Source organism: Psammomys obesus, unplaced genomic scaffold (assembly GCF_907164565.1).
Source record: "Psammomys obesus unplaced genomic scaffold, mPsaObe1.curated_primary_1811, whole genome shotgun sequence".
Lineage (NCBI taxonomy): Eukaryota > Metazoa > Chordata > Mammalia > Rodentia > Muridae > Psammomys > Psammomys obesus.
Window position 1 is genome coordinate 1,811,070 of NW_026596155.1, and position 23,568 is coordinate 1,834,637.

The 23,568-nt window shown below is 41.9% G+C and overlaps 1 protein-coding gene across 4 annotated transcripts in view; it reads right to left on the reverse strand.

Moving 5' to 3' along the window:
* The window catches only part of Arhgap24 (Rho GTPase activating protein 24), a 636,889-nt gene that overhangs the window by 153,586 nt on the left and 459,735 nt on the right, over nucleotides 1-23,568 (reverse strand). Inside the window, exon 1 of one of the 4 annotated variants that reach the window (XM_055594601.1) lies at nucleotides 20,011-20,034. The exons of the other annotated variants lie outside the window; for them this stretch is intronic. The gene's annotated coding sequence lies outside the window, so the exon portion shown is untranslated. Of the gene's footprint in view, nucleotides 1-20,010; nucleotides 20,035-23,568 lie in introns of those variants that run through there. 4 annotated transcript variants of the gene reach the window in all.

Consider the following 23,568-nt stretch of genomic DNA (forward strand, 5'->3'; position numbering starts at 1 on the left):
CAACACATTTTTAGAACTTAATTAAGTGAGGTTTCTCAGAAATCTTTTAAGTTTTAACATGGCTTTGTTATAACAAAACAATCTAGACATCTTAAAGGCTTTTGGGAAACCAATGAGCACTGTTTCCTTTAAGGAAATGGATGAGCGAAAGAAGCCCACCTCTATTACAATAGCGTTTTCTACTATTTAGGAAGCTGACTTTCAAATTATCCTTCCTCGGAAATCATCTTCAACTTGTGTTTTATGTTTCTATAAATCTAACATTTTTTTTTCAGTTCACCTTGAAGTAGTTTCAATTCATCAGAATTTGCAAAAGCATTGAAGAGGTTTCCTCTCTTTTACCTTTCCATGAAGATGACATCTTTGAAAACCAGAGAAACCTGATTCCATGATGCCAGGAAATTAGCATTTCTGCATTGGGTGTGGTTTGGCAGGTTTTACATGCACTAACTAGGTTGGAGTCTTATTTGGTTTTGCTTATGCAGAGAGAAAGTTGCGTGTTCCTGTCTAATGAGATCTGATACACTGATCTGTGTAACCATCCTGGTGACCAGGATTCAGAAGAGCTCCATCCCTTCCGTCACATCCACTACCACGCTTTTATAATCACACTGTCCTGGCTGGATTCCAGCAAGCATGGCTCTAGTCTCCATCACGGAAATCCTCCCTAAATGGAACCATCCCACTACAGATTTCACGCCACACTTTTCCTTCAGCAGAGAGGTTTCTTGGTCTTCATCTAATTTCCCCCCCCCCCATGTATCAGCAGTTTCTTTTGTTGTGACACAGGTGAACTGTTATCTCAATGAGAAAATAGATATCGAGAGAGTAAGTAGGGCTTTTGGCTTTGAGAAAATTACAGTGCACAGCTCTTTGATTCTATTTTGGCAGACACCCTGGGTTAAAAACAAATGACGATAGTAGGTGTCTTTTTATTTTTAGTAGTATAGTTTCCTGGATTTTATTAAATGAGATAATTCTTGAATTTTTGATGCAGTGGCAAAAGGAGAAATTCTCTTCTGTGGCTGAATTCATGCTAAGGAAATGCAGAGCTAGCCAGCTTAGGAGTAAGTCTGTGTAGCTCAAAGAGACAAATGGGGGAGCAAACTCAAACCCTGATCTGCCTCCACCTTTTCTCAGTCAATCCTCTCTGCTCCCTGTGGAAAGAGGGGTGGTCCCTTTAAAACTCCTCCTTTGACTGCTGACACTACAGTCTGCTCTGTCACCAAAGTCCCTAAGAGACTTGGCAGAGGAAAAGGGCATCTTTTCATTGGCCCTTTGTGCTGCTGCCTCTGCGGGTTCCCGCACCTTCGCATTGTCTCCCATAGGCTGCAAATAGACACACACACCGAGCACGCACACATGCACAGCACACACAGATGCACACTGCACACAGACATGAACACACATGCAAAGCACACAGACACTCGTGCATGCAGACTGCAAACAGATATGCACACACACTACACAGAGACATGCACACGTACATATAGCACACAGACATGCACACACATATACTATACACAGACATGCACACGTACTGCGCCACAAAAGTACACATACACTACACACAGACACACGGAGCGCACACAGACATGCACACACAGAGCGCACATAGACATGTACACACATTGCACATAAAATGTATATGCACATGCACACACACACACACACACACACACACACACACACACACACACACACGGTTTTCTTAGGACGCGGCTCCCCCAGTTCTCCAGTTTCCTCATTACTCTGCAGTGAGCAATGGCCAGCGTGCGCAGGAACCAGGCTCTCTTTCCCACTGCTGTAGCAGGGTACTGTCAGCGAGCCCCCACCTCGTGAACACTTCCAACACTCTAGAGGGCTCATTTCAGGGGGACCCAGAGGAACCTTTCCCGGAGGTTCCACAGGCACGGCCCCAGGGCTACATGCTACGCTGAGGCACACTTCTGCACTGATACACACTTCTGTACTGAGGCCTGATGCCAGCCTGGGGCCTGAGCTCCTGCCCACTGCTCAGGTCACCACGGACAGGCCGCTCCTGTCTGCTGTCCTGCCCTACGGTCAGTTCTCAAAGCCCCAACTCTCTAATCCCTCGTTACAAGTGCTGATTCTTCACAACAAACTTTCCCCTTTCAGGTTGGCTTCTTTCTCCTGATTGGACTCAGAGTGGACCTGCATGCCAGAGGCTGAGACTCCCCACCCCCACCCCCCCATCTCCGTGCACATCTCCTTTTTATAGTCTAATAAATGCCACTCTTTCACCAACGTTGGTTACAGTTACATCTTTTGGAACTAAAGAAGTCCTGACAAGCTGAGATCTATAAAATCAGTAGGTAGACTATGGTCCTTTGAGAAGCCTGTAAACGCAGTTTTAAAAAGAGGCCTGCAGGCTGGGAAAAGAGTTCAGATGATGAAGGTCCTGCTTCTGCCCCCAGAACCTACATACAGAAGCCAGACACGGCGCCTGCAGCCCAGGCACCGCACAGCTAGAAACAGGAGCATCCTTGCAGCTTCCTGGCTAGCTAGTCTGGCGTACTTGGGAGCTCCAGACCAAGGAAAAGAACTTGTCTCAAAAAAAGGAGAGAGCGCCTGAATAATGACACTGGAGGTTGGCCATGTGTAAACTTCTACATGTATGTGTACAAAGGCATGAATATGCACACACACATGAAAATGCACACACAAATATGAACACACATGCACACACACATGCGAATACCCCCCACATGAATACATACACATATATACGCAAACAGACTCTACATTCCAACTTGTACACAAACTCAAATTCTCACTTGCGTAAGAATAATATAGTTTTAGCTTTTAATTTGCTCCTTCTCTCTGTCTATTGTTTATTAATGGGTATGTAAATTATGAGCAAACTTTACTGCTTGTTTCAAGATTGCCTCTTAGGGAGCCTGCCTCGAGGTGAATGCATCATCAAATCCAGGGAACAGCCTTTCTCCAGGAAGTTGACAGTAATGATTCTCCAATGGCAAATCGATGCCATCAAGTCAACACTAAGCAGTTAATGCTTTTATATTGATCTGGGAACTATCCAAGGTGGGCTTGGGTTAAATATAAATGCACTGAGCTGAGCGTCTTTAAGGGGGGGGGGAGCAGTTATTTTTCAGCTTGAATGCCTTGCTTTTTGTTATTATTTCATGTGTTTATAGAAGACAGTTGCTTTCCTCCCCCTGTGCTAAACTAAAATGATCTCTCTTATTCTAGAAATAGAGGTGAGTTTGCAATTATAAAAATCAAAAACAATGAAGTCTTATAGTTATTAAAAGATATTCTAAGAATATAAATAAGCAGTCTTGTTCCAGATCTTGTCTGTCAAAACCCAGGAAGGACCATCCTACTGTGGATATGGCTATGTGGTCACTTAGAAGTAACTGGTCTCTAAGATGACAAGACACAGAAACAGTCTAGGTAGAAGCTGGCACTAAGTTTAGGCCAATATATATTTCAAAATGCAAAGAGTATTGACTGAAACCCAAACAAGCAGCACCATCAATTCTCACACCTTGTCATCTCCCATCTGTGGTCTTTCTAATAGAGCATCATGAGTGTGATGCAGAGAGGAAGGCCTCTTCCAAGTTCCCTCTGTCAGCAGAGCGAGGGTGGCGGGGACAGCCCACTCTAAGGTGTTGGTCCAGACCTGGTCTGTAGTCGCTAGAAAAGAAGTGAAAACCACGATACGATCAAGAGTCGAAGACACTATTATTTGTCTCACCTGGCGTCTCAAGGCTGCATGGGTCTGGGAAATTCCAAATAATCTGAAACATTGTTCTTGCCACTTGACTTTGGGGTGGTGTGTGGGGTTGGACTATGATCGAGAGTTGCTGACTGTCCTAGTGAAAGCGAGACTAAGAGGAGAAACGTAGAGGCAGTGACAGTGGCCTCTAAACCCTGCACCAGGGAGGCACAGGCAAAAGGATTATGAGTTAGAGACTAGAAGACCACAAAGTCATCTCTACACTCTCTTGTTATACAGTCTCTGTCTCTGTGTTTGTCTGTACACACACACACACACACACATAAGCAAACACAGACACAAACAATACAAACATATACACACATATACACAAAACACATACACACACAGAGACACAGAATATACACACATACAAACACATACATACACACACAGAGAAACAAACACACACACACATCCACACCCATATACACATATACACGAACATAGACATACATACACACACAGACACAAACACACACATATACACACAGACAGAAACACACACACACACACACACACACACACGGGGACTCTAACATAATAATTAAAATAAATTGTGAGTTTCTAAAACTTGACCTTTTAGAAACAGAGGAACTCCATGGTTTCTCCTGGGAGGCAAGAATGTGCTGGCCTGTTTCACATCAGCACACGTGGGGACAGTGACTCTACACTTTTTTCTGTTTGCAGTCTACTTAACACAGTGGAAATTACCTGAAGGTTAGATGGGTGCTGTGGAAAGCTAAAGTCAAGCTGGAGACTCACCCACACCTCGTGGGAAGCCAGAACAATGGGAAAGGAGGGCACTGTCCTCACCTACACTGACACTTTACCCTTGAAATGTTACCTGTGTGCGTTCAGTGTTCACACAGCAGCAAGGACCAAGAGGGTTACTGCTCGTTGATGAAGAACACAGAACAACAGAACCAAGGCTTCAGTTCTGTAACTTACAGTTACACATCTGGCTGTAACTGTAAGTCCTCTGCTGCCTACAGTCAGCAGCACCCTTGGAGTAAGAAGAGAGTAGGAAAGAGAGCCAGGGCAGGAGAATTTCTTATATTTTCTTGCTCCTTCATGTGAGCTTTGTATGAAGTTATCTACTGACATACATATCACTTCGGAGGCAAACACCAACTTCAAAGGTAGTAAAGAATGGGGGTGGATGTATGGCCCAGTGGTTAGGAGCGCTTGAGTTTGCTTCCCTTTATCCACTTCAGGGCAGCTCACAACCACCTGTAGCTCCAGCAGGACAGGGATCTGATGGCCTCTTATGGATCCTGTGGGTACCTGCACACATACAAGAACACACACACATGCACACATGCACACACACATGTAAATAAAATTAAAATAAATCTTTACAAGCATCAATGAGTACAATGGTATGGTGTGCAACAGAAGAAAATGGTGGCAGGAAGTAAAAGCGATCACCATACCTCGTGGAGCTGACTTACACCCTAGTGCCATCGCCAGCCTGGAAAGGAATCTTTGAATGCCTCACCATGACTTCCACCCAACGTTGTACTCCTCCAGCTGCTAGGACCTGAGAGGTTCCGGCAGGCGGATTTTTGTCACTTGTAGAACACTCACAGAGGACAACAAGCTCAGTGTGATTTTTCTAAGAGATCACATAATTAGGGTCAGTGAGGTGGCTCACTGGGTAAGGTGCTTGCTGCACAAGCTTGGTGACCTGTGTTCAATCCCTGGAACCCCCATAAAGGCAGAGGGAGAGAAACAGCTTCGTGATTTTATCCTTTGGCCCACGCACGTGGTCAGTGGCTCTGTCCTCCCTACATACATCACACACGATGATGATGATGATGATGATGATGATGATGATGATGATGATGATGACATAATGAAGAAGATCACACAATTAAAATTGTCTACATTTGCTAAGCCAGTATTTTGAAGATGACATAGTATTTTAAAAGCACAGCACACTAGAATGATATTATAGCTGATGCACTTTTTCTGTAGACGTTATTCATTATATCACCAAGCTATATAATGTTATAAAAGTGCCGAATACATCAGAAGATAATCTTCAATGGTGTGCACCATTTATTTTCACTTCACTATTCTGTTATTTCTGTCAAATTCAGCTAACCCCATATAGATGTGAACTGTGTTATGAAAGATATACTTTGCCAGCTCACACCAACACAACAGAAAACAAGCACTTCTGCTGAAAGCAGACGCAGAGAAATCTTCCTTCAAGTTGCAGGATGAATAGTTTTATGCCCTCTCTCTGTTGTTGTCATTATTAGATGATTGAATTCGGCTCCTGGATATGTCTTTTCCCTGGAGCATGAAGAATGCTAGCTCCTGAGGAGAATGGCAGGAGATATATGATAATACATACAGAGATTTCCCACATTTCCAAATAAATCATGCTGTGTTCTTCTAGACGAAAGCCTCAGTAATTTGTCTCTAAAATCATCTTATTTCTTTGGAAGTATACACAAGGCATTCTAGGTTTCTTTGTTTTTTTTCAATAATAAATAGGCTCATCTCATTGTCTCAGATATAACATTTGAGATAAAAAGAGGTTATACAAACCTCTTTTAAAAATGATGTGGGTCATCATTTTAAAGCTTGAAAGGCTTGTTTAAAAATAAAATTTGATCTCAGAATATGTCAGGTGCTATTAATAGAGCTAACCAAGAAGATATTATCCTGACCTTTGGATATTCTATAGGAAATAAGGTATAAATTTTCCACAAACCCCATTTTTTATTCTCCTGGCTGTGCTTTGAGAACTTGGTAACCTTGCCACAACATTTTAAAATCATGGCCAGAAATCAAAGCACGCATATCTAGGAAAATGTCTTTGAAAAATCTCAAGACACAAGACAGATTCAACTGTGTTTTCATAAGGATTCCTCACCATGGCTCATCATAAATATGCAAGTCAAACTATTGCTGGCATTTTCTTGAAAAGCACATTTTTGAGAGCTATTTCAGACTCAAATACGTGAATCAGGCTTACTGTTTAGGCAAATTCATCCAAGTAAAACCCATACTGCTTTCTTATTTCCCACAAGAAGACGGGAGTGGATGGTGGATCATCTGGCATGCCTGACCTCATGCTAACAATAGCAATTCATTCTTTGAGAAATGACTGGTTTCGTACAACTGGCACCCACTTCTGCTCCTTTTACATCTGTCAACCCTATGTATGTAACTGTCTCTAATTTATGATCCCTGGGAAAATATGCCTCTCCTTCAACACGAACTTCTCCAATACTAGAAATGTCAGGTTCTTTGCATACAGTGATGTTTCTGAGCCTGATTTAAAAACAAAACACTTCAAATATTAGTTGATATGTACAATCTCTTGGTGCCTGACAATGGAGACCAAGGGAGCTTCGACTGGCATTGCAATAAATGAACCAGATGTCCTTTAGGATTCACAGGCAGGAGCTCTGCAAGCTATTTGGGATAAAGATTTCCCATGAAAATAAGGTTAAACGTGGACAGTTTATGGGGAAGGAGGGCAGAAGTGTTCCCTGAGTGAATTGCACTGGGGAACAATACCTAAAAGTGACTTCAAAATCTCCCAAGAAAAGTTGTGTGACCCAAAGAGGGCTACCCAGATTCGATGGCCAATGCTTTAGTTGGCTCTGGATGCATTCGTGGGGAAAATCATGGTACTGTGCCTTGTGAAGAGGTTTTTATTACATGGTAGAGGAACTGAAGTCAACAGCACTTGCTTTCTGAAGTAGCTGAAGAGAACAATTTTAATGTGTTTATCACAAAGAATTAAATGTTTGAAATTACATTTATAAATGCTTTGATTTGATCTTGCACAAAAGACAACACATTCCTTTCCTACAATGCTATAGTTATTGTATTTCATTTAACAAACCGTTTAAAAGCAGCTTATTGTACAGAAAGTGAGAGAAAGTATTAAAAGAGAAGTCACAGTGAGATCCCTGACTCAAAATTTGAAAGAGAGAACATTCATGAAGATACATTACCACTTCTTAATTACTCTAGGACGTTATATCTTTGACTCTTGGCTTTGCCCACCCTGTTCCTGGTTTTGCTTTACAGAACCTGCTGGTGAGCAGAGAGATCTGAGAGATCTAGGAAATGGGAAAAGTGAAAGGCAGGGCCATGGGCTGGGGCTCAGGGAAGCGCTCTGAAGGGTTAGTTAGATGGTCTTTGTAAGACAAGAATAAGGCATTTAGAATTTGGGATCAAGAACGAGAGTTCTAAAAGATATTGCAGTCAACTATGAACCAGAACGCATGTTACAGACTGTGAGACTTCACTGGATGCAAAGCAAGTTCGAGCTCCTGGGCTTCTGTAAGGCAGTCAGTAGGAGGAGAGCTCCCAAACCCCCAACCCCCCAACCCCCTCCCCCAGCCCCTGAGCCCTCAAGCCCCCAGGCTCCTGATCTCCATGGCAGTGAGGGTTGACATAAGTGCCACTGTGAGCCTGCAGGTTTTTTCCTTGTCATCAATGTGAAGATGTTTGGGTTCTCCTGTTCCTGATAACCATATTTTAGAGAAAGCAGTTTTTAAAAGTGCCAGGACTCTTCTTTTTCAGAATATGATGCTAACTCTTCCCATGTTTGCATTTTTATTTTAAAATGATTGGAAGATGAATGAAAATTATGTTTGAGTTGCTACCAAGTACAGTAGAATCTCTGTTTCATTTATTCTCATTTCCATTTCCAATGTCATTATTAGGAGTTTTTGGTAAGTTTCTATTCTTTTAAATTGTATTTACTTATTTTTATTTTATGAATATGGATATTTTGTTTTAATGCATGTCCATGTACTACCATGTCTGTGAGCTGTCATGTGGGTATTGGGAATTGAACCTGGGTCCTCTGGAAGCACAGCCAGTGCTCTTAACCTCTGAGCCATTCTACATAAATGAACATGTACTCTTCAGTATCCTCTCAGCCCCTGTACCTCAAGCCCAGCCCCACAGTGACCTCACATGTGCAATCATTTCCTTCAGACCCTCTCCCGAGCGCCACTGAGCAAGCCATGGTCTGCACTGCACAGTGTTGACAATCTCCACGTTTGCACGTATCAGCCAAGCTTTTGCCTCTCTGACCACAGACCCAAAGTAAACAACAGAGGAGGGGATGACATGGGCTTTCAGTCTCAGAGGGGTCATTCCAGTATAGAGGGAAGAACATGGCAACACAGTTCATGGCATAGCAAACGGAAAATAAAGACAATGTGCTTACTAAATGGCTTTCTCTTTTCCTGCTTTTAATCCATCTGGTACCCAGCCTATGAGGTGGAGACGTCCACATTTAGAGTATTTTTTCCCCATCTAGTTAATCCTCTCTAGATTCTCATCCACAGAGATACCTAGACCAGTGCTTTGCTAGTCTATCAATAGGCAGTTTTCATTCCAATCAAGAATAAATATTATAACCATTTTTCTGTACCATGTTGATGAGTTTCTTGTTTGTTTGCTTGCTTCCATGTTGACTTCTGTGATAGTCAAGGGAAATTCAGATATACTGCACAACTCTATAAATAGTTTGTTTCTGAAATATCAGTGGTCCTGAGGTCAGCAAGGGCCTCATTGCATCACAGGCATTTAAGACCCCAATATGTGCCTCTGCAGTCATAGAACACGAGGAAGGGTATGCAATGACCTGAACAAGGATATACAAACTCCTGCCTATGGGTTGGATGTAACTCTTCTGTTCAGTTTCACTAAAATAAATTACTTCAGAGAAGAGGGAAGTTAGTGGCCTTCTGTGCCCAAAGGGGTGAAAGCTGGGAATGTGGCGAAACAATTTAAAGCTACCATACTACTTAATACATATGATTTCTTATCTGGGGCCATGACCTAAATCCTAATTATTTATTAGATGTCAATGTTTTACTTTTATTTTTAAAAGTCTTATCTGTGTATATGTGTGTGTCTTTGTGTAGATTTGTGCACAGGAGTACAGTACCCCCTGGAGGGCGGAAGAGGCCATTGGATCTCTTGGACTTGGAGTGACAAGTCACATGAGCCTCCTGGAATGAGTGCTAGAACTGAACAAAAGGTCCTCTCCAAGAGCAGCAGGTGACCTTAGTGGCTGAGCCATCTCCCTAGTCCAAGGTGCCAATAGGTTATACCCATACCTCCTAATAGATGCTGTAGATGAGACCTTGGCTTAGAGCTCCAGAATTCCTAACAATGAACACACCGATGATAAGACCATCCGGAGCAAAACTTAAGGGACCTGAAATGGAGACTTTCAGTTTTAATCCTATTTGCTTGAGACAATTGGCCTTAAATGTTATGTCATAGCATCCTTCCCTGATTTCTCTACTGTCACAAAAACTAAGCAGACAACAAGGTTTGTTGTTGTTGTTGTTTTCTGTGTGTGTGTGTGTGTGTGTTTATTAGTACTGGATTCACAGTGTTCTGCATAAACCTCGTATTGGCTTCTTACAGTCTTTAGTGACAACAAATACAGCTTCATGGCTAAATCCTTGCATTAGATATTTTAGCATTTCTATTTTTTTTTTCCATCATAGTTGAGAAAGAGCAAAATCACATGTGAACCAGTCACACCAGACTTGGCTGAAAACAAAAGACTGTGACTAGAGTGCCTGGAAGAATGCTTATTCAATATTCCCCAGGCTAACATATTTCTCAGCAGAGACGAGAGCATACACTACAGCCATGGAAAATCTGGGAAACTGGAGTGCTTGAAAATACCATTTACACTACATCAAACTGGAGCCCGCTCAGGCAATGTAAATCTTTCCCATATGTGACGGCTGCTCGCTGCCCAGCTTCCAGTCCTAAAAGACACTGCAAACAGCCCGCACTCGTTTTAACTTCTAACTGCACCCTGCAGCTGTCTTCATGCTGGCAATTGGAAGGAAAATTCTCTCATAAAATGGAGAGATATTTCACTTTGGGAAGAGCAACATGATAAAATTTTGCATTGCAGGTACAAATTGAAACCATTTTCATATCTCTGTCCAGGTCTAAAATACAATAAAAAATAAATTGCCTTTAAAATTGCCACTGAAACTCGAGATGGCTGTAACATAAATGATCCTGAATTCTGACTCATCCTAAAATTATCAAATGTTTTGACTCAGGATATACTTACAGAGACCATTTTAATTCTTCACTACATCAAGATATATGGCATGATACTGATTTGTCCCATCTCATAAGGAAGGAGAGGCTGTCCAAGAAGCACAAGGTGGCCAGTGAGTTCTCCTATTTCCTAAGGATCTGGTTGACTTAAAGAAGGGTGTTTCACGGTGCTGTGTGCCATCTGCAGTCACCTGAAGACATCCGCCAAAATAGCTGAACCAAACTCTCCAAGAAAGGGCTGGGGAGTCTTTATTTTAAGTTGTTTGGGTCACTTTCATATCTGCTAAAATGCACACCCATATCCACACAGATTTATGGAGAACAGTGGAAAAGGATGTGCAGAACCAGGGCTTTAGAAAACAAGCTCGAAACACAGCAGAACTGGCTTTCTCAAGGGAATTCCGATGTACCCCGAGCAGTGCCTCGCAGAGATGGCACTAGTTCACAGGAGAATGTACCAGAATAGCTAGCACTCACTGCCCACGCTAAGGACTCCGGTGGCCTGCCACAGACACACGGGGACAGACTGCAGTATGCTGGCAGCACACGGGGCTTTCCCACTGGGCTTCACTGTTAACTCAGCCTTAATGCAGGCTCTGTAGAGTTAGTTATCTTTTGGTTCTACCATAAGGTGGATTTTTCTTCTTGACTAGTTTCCAATGCCCAGTTGTTGATGAGCTCATGTCTCACTCAAGTGGAGTTAAAAAAAAAAAAAAAAGCAAACAAATGAACCACTACCACAACAAAGCCAGTCTTACTCCTAACTCCATCTGTCAGCCTGGTTTCACGGGGCTGGACTTACTGGGTACACCTTTGAGTGCTGTTGAGTACCAGGACAGATTTATGTTACTGTGCACTTTTAGCTAAGCAACGATCATATAGAATGACTTGCGGAAACTTTAGATTGTGTGTATGCATGCGTGTGCGTGTGCACGTGTGTGTGTGTGTGTGTGTGTGCGTGTGTGCGTGCATATGCATATGTGTGAATATGTGTGTGCTCCTTAAGAAAATACCAGTAAGGTGGCACTGATGTCTTGGGGAACACCACTTTTGGAGAAATGGAAACTAAAGCCTGAATCTCTTCTGAGTTCTCTAAAATGAAGATTCTCCTGTGGGATGAGTCTTTTCATCCCCTTATCTCTCTCCTGTGCTTGGGACTCTATCACACAGAATTTTACATTTCGTCTTTCAAGCCTTGAAATCCCTTTAGTGCCGAAGAACGCCAAGTGCACTGTGCACTGTAGAGACAATCGAGCTGGTATGCCGACACCCTAATTTTCTACAGAGAGACAGCTAAAAGTAACGTGTTTAAGTTAAAACACTGACATGCTAAAGAATGAATGTTGGTTCTACAAGAGCAAGTGTTTAAAATGTATTGTTCTTATTCTTTTCTCTACCACAGGCTGAATCTCAATCTAGCAATTTCTTTGAATGGAGAACATCATCTGGTGTCAGGAACATAGGGTACTCTTTCTACATCGTGAGAAGGGGGGGCGGTGTGTGCCATGGTTTTCATCCTTGGAACACACGTGGGTATCTCTGGAGTTCATCCCACAGAGCCCGCGTCTGGTCTTTTTGGTCCTGGTGTCTGTGCTCCTGCTGGTTTAGCTCTGACTTGTCCTGTTCCCCTTGGGCATGAGGTAAGACAGGAGGATATTCTGGACAATGCTTCTAAGAGTTCATTTCTAGTAAGTGTGCACCATGAAAGCATTTAAACTTGATCTGAGGCTTGGAGCCTCCATGTGCCCTATACAGAAAGCGGTTCCCAGGTTCCTCTGATGTTAGAGTGGATCACTCCCCTCTGTGTTTCCAGTCTTGTCTCCCATGAGTCCATCGGGCTGGAAGTAGCAGAACATGGGCTTTATTTGGTATGCCACTGTCTCCCAGTGTCTCTCCATCTCCCCTTTCATCTTCCCTGTGTCTCCCACATCATGTGAATCATGTGCTCTTGGGGCTAGAGTAAAAAAAAAAAAAAAAAGATTTTTTTTTTTTTTTTTTTTTGCTGTTGCTGTTAAAAGTTAACCTCTAAATACTTAGGTCTTAGGAGTTTGGGCTTTTTGAGCTGCAAAGGGTTCTTTTTGCAAATAAAAATATCCCAAATTCCAAGCTGTTACTTAGAAAAGCCAAAATTCTTTTCTGAATTATCCTTTTGACTGGGAGATAGTTGTCATAACAAGAATGAGATGTGGGCAAAGCCAATGGAATAAATAAAGTCCAGAAATTAGCATTTCAAATAGCTTATGCAATGGGACAACAGAAACTGTGACAGCTAATAACAGAGCAGGTAACACTTAGTGAAACACTAAAATTGTTGCTACTTTAGTAAGAAATCCAAATCAGTAAGAAACATACATAAAACGAAACCACTGAGCCATCCTGCTACGTATGCTTGTGTAAAGATTTGTCAGACATGATACACACCCATTTATATCAGCCACATGAGAGCAATATTGGCTCTCAACTTTTGAGATTTACTTGTAGCTACCGTCCTAACCACTGGTCATCAAAGACATAAGATAGAGCCACTCTCCTCCAAGAATTGACAGTCCAGCAGCAAGGATAGTGGACAGCCTGTAAGCCACTGCTGAGTGCCAGGGGAGAGTATCTCAGAAGATGTAGCATTTCAAAAAGATAAGCTCTGGGAAAGGTCCACTCTGAAAAACAAAACAAACCTAACCAAGCCAGAACAAGCAAATAAGTATCAAAAGCACCTCCACGTGGTAAGTCACATGGGAAGACACAGACATGGAGACCTAAACCTTTATGTGAGGAAGAAGGCCGAGCAGGCAAACCTCCCTGAAGAGAAGTGGGAAAACATTAAACACAGACTCATACCAAGCGCTTTGTCCTTAGCTATTTCTCCCTGTAAAGATATTGTATAATTTGGTGGCCTTTTCTAATCACCTGCTCTACCTCCCAAATAGTGAGACAGAAAGCTATCAGATTTTTTTTTTTTTCAACGAGCTTTACAGCACCAGGACTGGTCCCAGATCTCTATCTACTCTCACTTTCCATGCTCCTCTGCCTACTTCCCAGCCACATGCCCCAAATTACCTGCTATGTTGGTCCTTCCTGGGCTGCTTCGGCTCCCTCAGGTCAGTCCTCATCTCCAGCTCCTCCTGGCTACTCCTACACTCTCCCTCTTTTTCCTTCTTCTCTCTCTACCTCACGGTCCCTACCTGAAACCCTCAGACTGGGAACGGAAGTCCAGCCTTCCTTTGTCCTCTGCCCCATCACAGCCTGAGCAATGTTGACACAACATTGGTTCAGGAGACTCTTTATAGAAATGGTCATGTTGGACTGTGACCAGATCTCAGGGCCCAGAAATCAGTATCTGGAAACACAGAGCACCAGACCAACCCTCAACATCCCCCTGCATCTTCCTGTGTGTTTATGCTTATGAAAACATAGGACTGCAGAGTTTCATATTACGGAACTCCCATAGCACAATACTGATATTCCTGAGATGTACAAGTAATCTCTGACATGGTTTGCATCGCTTCAGGGAAGCCTATGGTGCGGGAGGGGGAGCACTTCATGGTGAATCAAAAACACTTCGTTATTTTGTTAAGCATATCACCAATTCCAATTTAAGACCCTAAGTAAGTTTAAAATCAAGCAAACGCGTGGCTAAAAGGCTTCCTATGTCAGCTCATCACTGTACAATAGATTCTAACCCCTCCTGGGACTGAAAGCTGGATGCAAAAGGAAAGAAAACACTCTCTTTTTTTCTCTGTTGAAAATTTAGGACTATGAATTAATATTCCAAAAACTTTCTAGTATGAATGCAAAGTCCTTAGAGCAGAAAATCACTCCAAACTTATTATGCGACCATCGAGAATTCAGTTACACGAGTTTGGATTGTTTTTATCAGTAGAAGTAAGTGAAAGAATAGCTACTATGCCTTCAAGACTCACACTCAGTTTCCCTACCATGAGTCTGTAGCTTGATACAATAAGTAATTGACTTATTAACAGATTATTAATAAAATTGACTAACAAAGTAATATGGGGTGCAGAATTCTGATGCTCTGGAAAAGCCCAACTCCTCTAAAAAAAATAACTGCAGTGATCTCTGTGAGCAAGCACTAACAAAGACATTAACAACAACCTTCAGGACACACAGACTGGGTACAAGGACAAATGGCCATTTTATCTACCTAAAGTGAAAGATGTGTCACTTCAGAAAAACTTAATTCCCCCAAGACTCTAGTATAAACATTTTAAACTCTTACACTGAATTTTGTTTTCAATTTAAATCTGATTATGGCACTCTATGGAGTCCTTTTAAAATTACTGTTTGTTTGTGTGTATGTGTGTGTGTGTAATTGTGTGAGTATGTGAGTATGTGTATGAGTATGTGTGTGTGAGTGTGGTGTGTGTGTATATGTTAGTGTGTGTGTAGAGGTGAAAGGATCACTTGAAGAAATCAGTTCTGACATGACGTCATCTCATTTGTAGACTGACTATTTCACTATTTTGAATTTAAGAATCACCAGTAGGGAAGATGACAGCTTCTCCTGCATAGTGAGCTAGTTACAGGCGACATGTGAACCCCTGAGTTAAAACAAACAAACAAACAAAACTGTGATAATTAGTGATCGCTCTCTAGGGTGAGAGAGGAGATACAGGTGAGGGCTGGTTTTAGTGAAGACAGCTGCGGAGAGGAAAGCAGTGCGTCCTGGGACATCAGAGCACACAGTGAAGGAGCTACCCAAGGCTGTGCAGTGAGGCTGCCAGCTAGTTTCCTGCAGAGCTAAGCGTGCGGATACCAGAGAGGAATGTGCCGGAGAAGGAGGCCCTTCAAGACAAACCCTGCTGAGACTGGCCACTGCCTTCCCTGGCAGCCTCCTTCAGGGAAATCTGACTTAGCAGTAGAAGCGCACACTGAACTTGAACACACCCTGGCACGAGAGGGCAGCGAGGAAGCACAGGCTGAAGGTAGACATTCTTGTTGGCGTGGAGGAGAGAGTGTGTGGCTGAGAAAGTTGGCTGTTTGCTTCCTCCGTGTGACAGAGGGCTGAGCATCAATCGTGCACTGAGGAAAAGCAAAGGTGGGAGTAGAGAGGGTGTAATTTGTGAACGGAGTCTTGGTTCTGTCTTCAAAAACATTTTGTTTAAAAGTTCCATAAACACCAGTCACTCAGGAAATGCCTTAGCAAATACTCATTAACAAAATGACAGCTATTTTACAAAGTTCCCATAGCTTTTATATGTTTATCAGTCCTTGGGTACGGGAGACTTCTGGCATAGAATCTTGACCCCTTCCTTGGAGGGGAGACAGAAGCTTCCTTCCCCTGGGGATTTTCAGGGAACAGGGGACATGGCTGACCTCTTACTCAGAGTGAAGGAGGTTGTGCTCTCTTTTCCTGTCCCGTGAATGCATCTCCTCAGACAGTCATCTCTGTGCTGGAGACCGGAGGAGTGAGAGCATAAAAATGCAGGACCTATGTGAGTTATGGTTATGGACTTTGCTCCCCAATTCTGTGTTTTGAAGGACTTGTTCATTTCAACTACTTCAACATAACCAAGTCAGCAAAAATCCTGTGTGAAAGAATGCGCTAACCTAAATTTTATTCCCAACAGAATATGAAATAATGTAGACTGCAGTAAGAGGAAAGTGCTCTGTTGTCTACAGACAGGCGTGGAACAGAGTAATACACAGCTCTGTCCTACCTTGTTGTTCTTCAATGTGTGTAAAGTGACACAAAGGTTCCCACAGTGTCTACAGCAAAGCAAAGGAAACAAAAAACAACAAAATTCCCCCAGAGCCAGGCAGCATATATGCCCCCAATCTATAATTCCGCTTTTAAATTCTTAATTGCAGATTTCATGATGCTTTTTCTTCATAGATAGTTTAAAATTCCAATTTACTGTTGGCTAATAGCAGCTTTATGAGTTTATAGCAAAAACCAATGAAGTGTTGGCAGTTCAGTGTTAGCCAGTAGTGAATACAGCATAATAAAATACACAGTGAAGCGTAGCAGTTTCTGGGCTGTCTTGTTTGTTGATACCTTTAAAGGTTTGAATTGTGTATTCATTCAACAGATGTTTCTTGAATAACCACAAAGTGAACCAGGACCTTTGACCACATCACCTCTTAAATTATCCCAAAGCCCTTATTTATATTATACCAAGGGCAGTCTACAAGGATGTACTTCAGTTAACTTGAGCATCCTTTCTGAAGGGTTCTAACTCAATGTGGCTTTTTATGAGAACCAAACAGTGATTTCTTCCGTTTAACAGCTTCAGAAACCCGCAGCATTAAGTATGCCTGCTCTTTATGGAGCATGAGTTTTGTTCCCTGAATTCTAGTTTAGTAGGAGATGGATCCTGAGATTTCTGGAGAACCCTCCTAAGTTTATGCTGGAAAGGACTGTGTAAGATGTTTCCCCCCGAGGGCAAGCATACTTTGGTTTATTTAAGGCAGCTTCTTTTCTTCCCAGGTTAAAAACTATCTCTCTAAACCAAATGCTCCCAAGCACATATTTATTCATAACGTCATTGACTCTACGAATTTTACCTTGTGGCACTAAAGCTCTTATTGCCAAACAAATGTCGTTTGGTACGGCAAATTTTCTATGAAGGTATGAATATGAAAATTAAACTTCAATAAAAATGAGCCAATGACAGGAAGTCCAGCTTCAGTTCACATTCTCAATGTCTGAAGCCTACATTTCAACTGGAATAGCAATTTCTTTCAAGGAAAGACTTTCTGTTGGTCGAACACAAGGAGGGAGCAAAAGCATGCAAAGATTCTAGGGAGTTCCAAAGACATGCAGATCCAAAGTCACCATTCCAATCAAAGGACTTTCTGCAGGGCACTGCATGGAATGGAAGAATTTGCCATCAACACGGTTCTGAAGGAAGTCCTAGGACCAAGTGACTGCCAAAGGATTCTGCTTAATGTTGAATTGTTAATTGTCATGCATTCAGCTTTTTTTTTTTTAATCTGCCAATGGCTTTGCTTGTTTGTTTATCTGGTGTGTGTGTGTGTGTGGTGGGATTTCCATTGGAAATTGGTGACTTGGTTTTGTTCTGGAATTCAACATGAAAATGTTAAAAGATAAGAAAATATGTATTGCTATATATTCGACACACATGGCTTATAAAATTACTTTAGGCCATTTTGTGGCTTAATAGGACTGGCAGGGTAAGTTAGAATTTACTCAATAAACCCAAAGCATCATATACTCTATTAGCCTTGTATTAACCATTTCCTTCCCCCTAAAGTATGGTCTCCACAGAGAAGACCAGCACATGCTAGGAGTGCCATTTTCATCTTTAGACTTCCCCACAGCGTACGTACCGTGATGCTCTCCCGAGCTATGCACACTTGTGAACAGCATGCCCATTCACGAGTGTGAACAAGACACTGGAGCTTGATTAACAACAGGTCTGTCCCTCGAGATTAGTTACTCCCTGATTTCCTGACACACACCTCCAGGAACTTAGGAGAAGGAAACCAAGCGGTACTTTTTGTATCAGATGCAGGGATGTGTTGTGTATTCCAGGCCGGGCTCCATGACAAACCACAGCTAAGAACCTGGGCTGGAGCCAAACATCTCCCGAACACCCAAAATAGATGTCACTGTGTCTGTGCCCTTTTTCTCAGAAGAGAAACGCACTGCCTCTTGTTCCATCCATAGCTTTATAGGCTTGTTTGTCCTGTTTTGTTCTTCAGGCTTGCATTAACCAATAATCATGACAGAGCAGTGTGGCTGAAGGGAACTGTTTGCAAACTGTCTGTATGGTAAGTGGAGAATTCATCAGTTTTAGATGGAGAATGGACATAGAAAGAAAAAAAACTAATAAAATAATAAAGGAATTTTTGAAAGGGTAGTGATCGTGTGAACTTTCAGTAGAAGTAACTGAATCCCCCACAGTGGGACAGGCCGCAGAGTATCAGTGCATAATTAAAATATGTGCTCATGCGTGTATATATGCTAAAGCTGAGAGACCTGGAAAATAGATTTCTTTTAGTCCTCTCAAGAGAGACATGGAAGTATACAGAAGATTTCAGAGAGGTTAATATCTACCAACGGCTGATTCTTTTGAAAGCATATGGCATTTTCAGGGGCAAACTTGAAAACTTTAATTCTCAGAAGCCCACGTCTCCATTTCCTGTTTCTAGACCAGCAGCAGAAATTTGAAGTTGTCTGGCCAGGCCTTGTGGATAACAGTGGCACTTCAAATGGCAGAGGCTCTCGGGGTCCTTTCTGCAGACCTCCTGTCCAGGTTGGGCTGTTTCCTTCTTTTGCTCTGGAAGTACCTAGATGTGTCAGTAACTACAAACTTAGCGACAGGTGTCATCTTGGCAGGAAAGTTGCTACTTCAGATGGACAAGGTTAAACGTCTATAGCTTTATCTTATCTTTCTTACAGCGTTTCATATACCCCACCCTGGCTTCATAATTACTATGTGCTTGGGTCTGACCCTGAGGCTCCCGATTCTTCTGCTTCTGCTGCCCGAGTACCAGGAATGCAGCCTTTCCCCCCAACACCCAACTGGTGCAGTTTGTTCAGGGAGCATGCATGGTAGGAAAGCACTGTACTGACTGAGCTAAATCACTTTCAGTGAAGTAACAGACTTACAGGACTTCGTTAATAGCAGCGAAGAGAAGGGAGAGTTAAAATTACCAGTTAAGCAGAGATGCAAACTAGTGGTAAAAACTCTAACTTAAAAAGTCCGCTTTCCACATCCAGGCTTCTGAACCCTGCTCTAGAGTGAAGTGAGGACAACGCCCGAACCTGCTGGCTCCTCCCCCTCCTCTTCTGCGATGTGCTCTGTATTGATTCTATAGTAGAAGTGGAAGATGTATTAGCCCCTCCCCCTCAGATAAGGAAGTCAGCCCAGACCTCCTATCCAACACATACAATGGAAGTCAAAGTTCATACATGACAAGACTGGTCGAGGACAAGGCTGAAGAAAGCTTTTGGATAAACTGCCGAAGATCATTTGGTTCCAGAAAACAAAACAATCCCGACCATTTCAACGATTAACAGCCACAAAACGGTACAGCTAAAGCCCAAACTACTTCAAAGACTGTGTTTCCTCGCAGAAAGGAGATAAAGAAAAAGGGAAAACGAAGATTAAATGCCCACAGAACACTTGTACCCCAAACAAACAGACCCTGAGGATTTCAATGAGGAAAAACAGTACCTTATAAGTAACTGGTCTTGTCTACACACAGCTGGTCCCGCAGTCGACTCCTTTAACTGTCTACTGCCTTCAGCTTAAAGTTAATTCTGCTGGCAAGCAAGTACAGAGCTCGTCTGGAAAATATTGTTTAGACATAAACTGTTCCTTTCAAAGCACTGGTAGCTATATTTAAGTTTTCTTGTAGACAGAGCTGTAAACTCTTCCTGTAGCTAATTTTCTTCCTCCTCCTTCTCCTCAGACTTAGTCAGTATCCTCCTATCCCATATATTGAAGAAAGAGACAGAGAAAGGGGGGGGGGATTGTGCAAGGAAATATACCTTAAATAACGTAGTATTTGAGCATTTGGAAAAACAGCAGAGCACAAAGAAGATGAAAGAACTGTAGAAAGCTCACCAGGACCCTGAGGCCTGGGTGCTTTCTCATTCTGTTAATAAGGAAAGTGAAGCCCAGAGGAAGTAGCAGGTTTGATTCGAAGCCATCAGTCAGGCAGCTCAATTGTAGTGGCTCTGTTAACAGAGAAGGTTTCACAACTACCAGTTCAGCAATTGCAGAGCACCAGGCACCTGTGAAGAAAAGATCTCTTCTTCCTCTGCATCATTGTAAAGCACACCTTTAAAGGCACTGGCAGGGAACAGTAAGACAATTGGGATGTGAGAACCATCTGTCTGAGAGACAGCATCTCCCTCAGCTTCCAATTCATGAATACTGAATGTTCCCCCAGAATGTCTGCTCTCTCTGTATACGTTATGTTCTTCCAGGATGGTTTTAGGATTCAAGAGTTTTCATTCTTGATGGTTGTTACTACCCGTTAGTCCCTACAGTGCCCAACCAGGAAGGGACTCTCACAGGAGAGGGGTTATAGCTCACTTGTGATATTCTGCCAGCCTCAGAGAGAGACAGAGACAGAGTTCTTAAGGCTCCTGAGCTAGAAACATCTTGACTCTTTGTATAGGTTCTATGTGTGTGAATGTCTGAATGTGTGCACAGGTGCACACACAAGCACACCTGTGGAGGCCAGAGGGCAACCTCGGTGGCGTTTATTCATGTTTCTTAGACAGCATCTGGCTTAGAGCTCTGTGACAAGGCCAGGCTGGCTAGGGATGCATTTGTCTCTGACTCTTCAGCTTTAAAGTATGGCTTCCAGGGATAGGGCACAGACCCTCTTATTTATAACAGGCTGTTTCTTTGTATCTGCAGTTTGTCCAGATGTTTTTCACCATATGTGCACACATGTTTACTGATTTGTTTATTTATGTGTGCAGTACCATGTGTGGTGTGTTCACGTATGCACAAGGGTGTATGTACACTTGTGTGAACATGAACTCCAAAGCCAGGAGTTAAAGCCTGGTGTCTTTCTTCATTGACTACACACATGTTCAATTGTTGTTTCAAGTCTGTATCGCACTGAGCAGAAGCTCACTGATTGGCTAGGATCCCTGGCTGGTGAGCTCTATGGATTTACCTTTCTTTGTTTCCTGAAGCTTTGGGGTTTCCGGTATGTATTCAAGGGCTAGGCTTTTATAGCAGTTTTAGGGGCTCAGACTTGAGTCTCCACGTTTGTGTGATAACAGGCACTTTACCAACCGAGCCCACCTCCCCAGCCTCACGTTTATTCATGGTAATCAGGACTGTGATTTTTGTATGTGTGATGCCGGGCATCAATCCCAGAACATCATGAATGCTAAGCAAGTACTCTACCACTAAGCAATGCCCCAGACCCATTCTTTAAACTTATCAATTATATGTATGTATATACATACATACATACATACATACATACACACCAAACACAAACACACATATATGGCAAGAAGCAAGAGCCAAGGCAAGAGGATTGCCATGATTTTGGTCTATGTGGCAAAACCCTGTGATAATATATATAAATACACATATAATATTGCATGTACTATATAAAATGATAATATATAATATATGATATAACAATAATGTAATAATATGTAATAAAATATAGTAATATAATATATTTTTATATTTTTACTCCTGTTCTTAAGCTCCTGGAATAAAGACTTATGAGGCTCAAAATATTATTTACAAGTACCTAGTCCATATAGCTAGGCTCTTCTCTAACTAGCTTATAACTTTTAAAAGCCCATTTTTCTAACCTACATTTTGCCACATGGCTGGTTACCTGTGCTCAGGTACCATGAGCCTGTCTTCCTCACATCTTGCCAGCTGTAACCCAGAATGCTTTCTTCCTACCGGATGTCCCACCTTCTATTTCCTGCTTCAGCTATAGACCATTATCTTTTTATTGACAGGTGACACTTCCATAAGATGTAAGAGATTTCTTCCAAATATATATCTACATATACATAAATATATGTGTATGTTTGAATACAGACATATTTATATATGTATGTATGCATATATAGGCAAGAGGATTGCCATGACTTTGGCCAACATGGCAATTTTTTTTTTGCCTCAGCCCCTGAGTGCTGGAATTATAAGTGGGTGACATCTTTTCTAGATCCATTAATTTGGTTAAATAACACAGATAATTAATATAATAATTATATTAGAACTCTCTCATGTAACATTTTCTAGTTTTATGTAAAAAAGCTATTTTACACAAACTAAAGGTATAATATTCTTACAATATTTTAAAAATTACTTTCTGTATTATGTTCATTAAAATTCATATGACAAATATTTATTGTCTATTCATAAAGCCACTATACCCTTCCCAGGTAGAATAATGTAACTGTCAAACAATAGCTAATTTCAATTAAAATTAAACTAATTTTTAAATTCATTTTACCCTTCAAATGTGCTCCCCTTTTTACACACTAATACTGACTTGCACAAAAGTGCAACAACTCCCTACCCTTTTGAGATAATACAAAATACAAAAGGGTCACCACATTGCCAACAGCCTAGTAACCATTATTTTCACATCTGATTCTGTCCTGAAATTCAACAGCAGCAGCTATCTGACATCCTGAAATTCAGACACCACTGGAGCTGGCTATGGTAGGGCCAGTCCACCCCTCCCCAACCCCGGGGAAGCTGAGGCAGGAACAGCACAGGTTTGAGAATAACAAAGCCATTTCAAGAAACCATATGAAAGACAGACAAATGCTCAGTGCACTCAGGAATCATCTCTAAATTGTTATCGTTTCTGGTTTTGTTTGTTTGGACTTGTCACACAGCTCCCAGTAGTCTCAGACTTACAGCAGACCCCTGCCTCTGCTTCCTAAGCAAGGGGATTACAGGTATATGCCAACATGCTTGGTGAGGATTACTCATTCTGAAACTCTGAACGCTATTCTTTTTTGTTTTTTTGTTTTTATAATTCCCATTTACTTTTAAGTCATCTGTTGTTCATTAGTTTTGGGCAGAAAATAATGCCCCTATGACCAATAATTATAAAAGTGTAATGCTTCAATGACAATTAAATCTTTTGGAACATATTTTCCAAAGTGAGAAATTAATAGTTAGGCTTGCAGTTCTCCAACCTTGAAAAATAAGTAATTGAGATTTAAAACACGAGCCTTGAGAAAGAAGTCTTGGAAAAACACACTGCATGCTCTTTTTTTT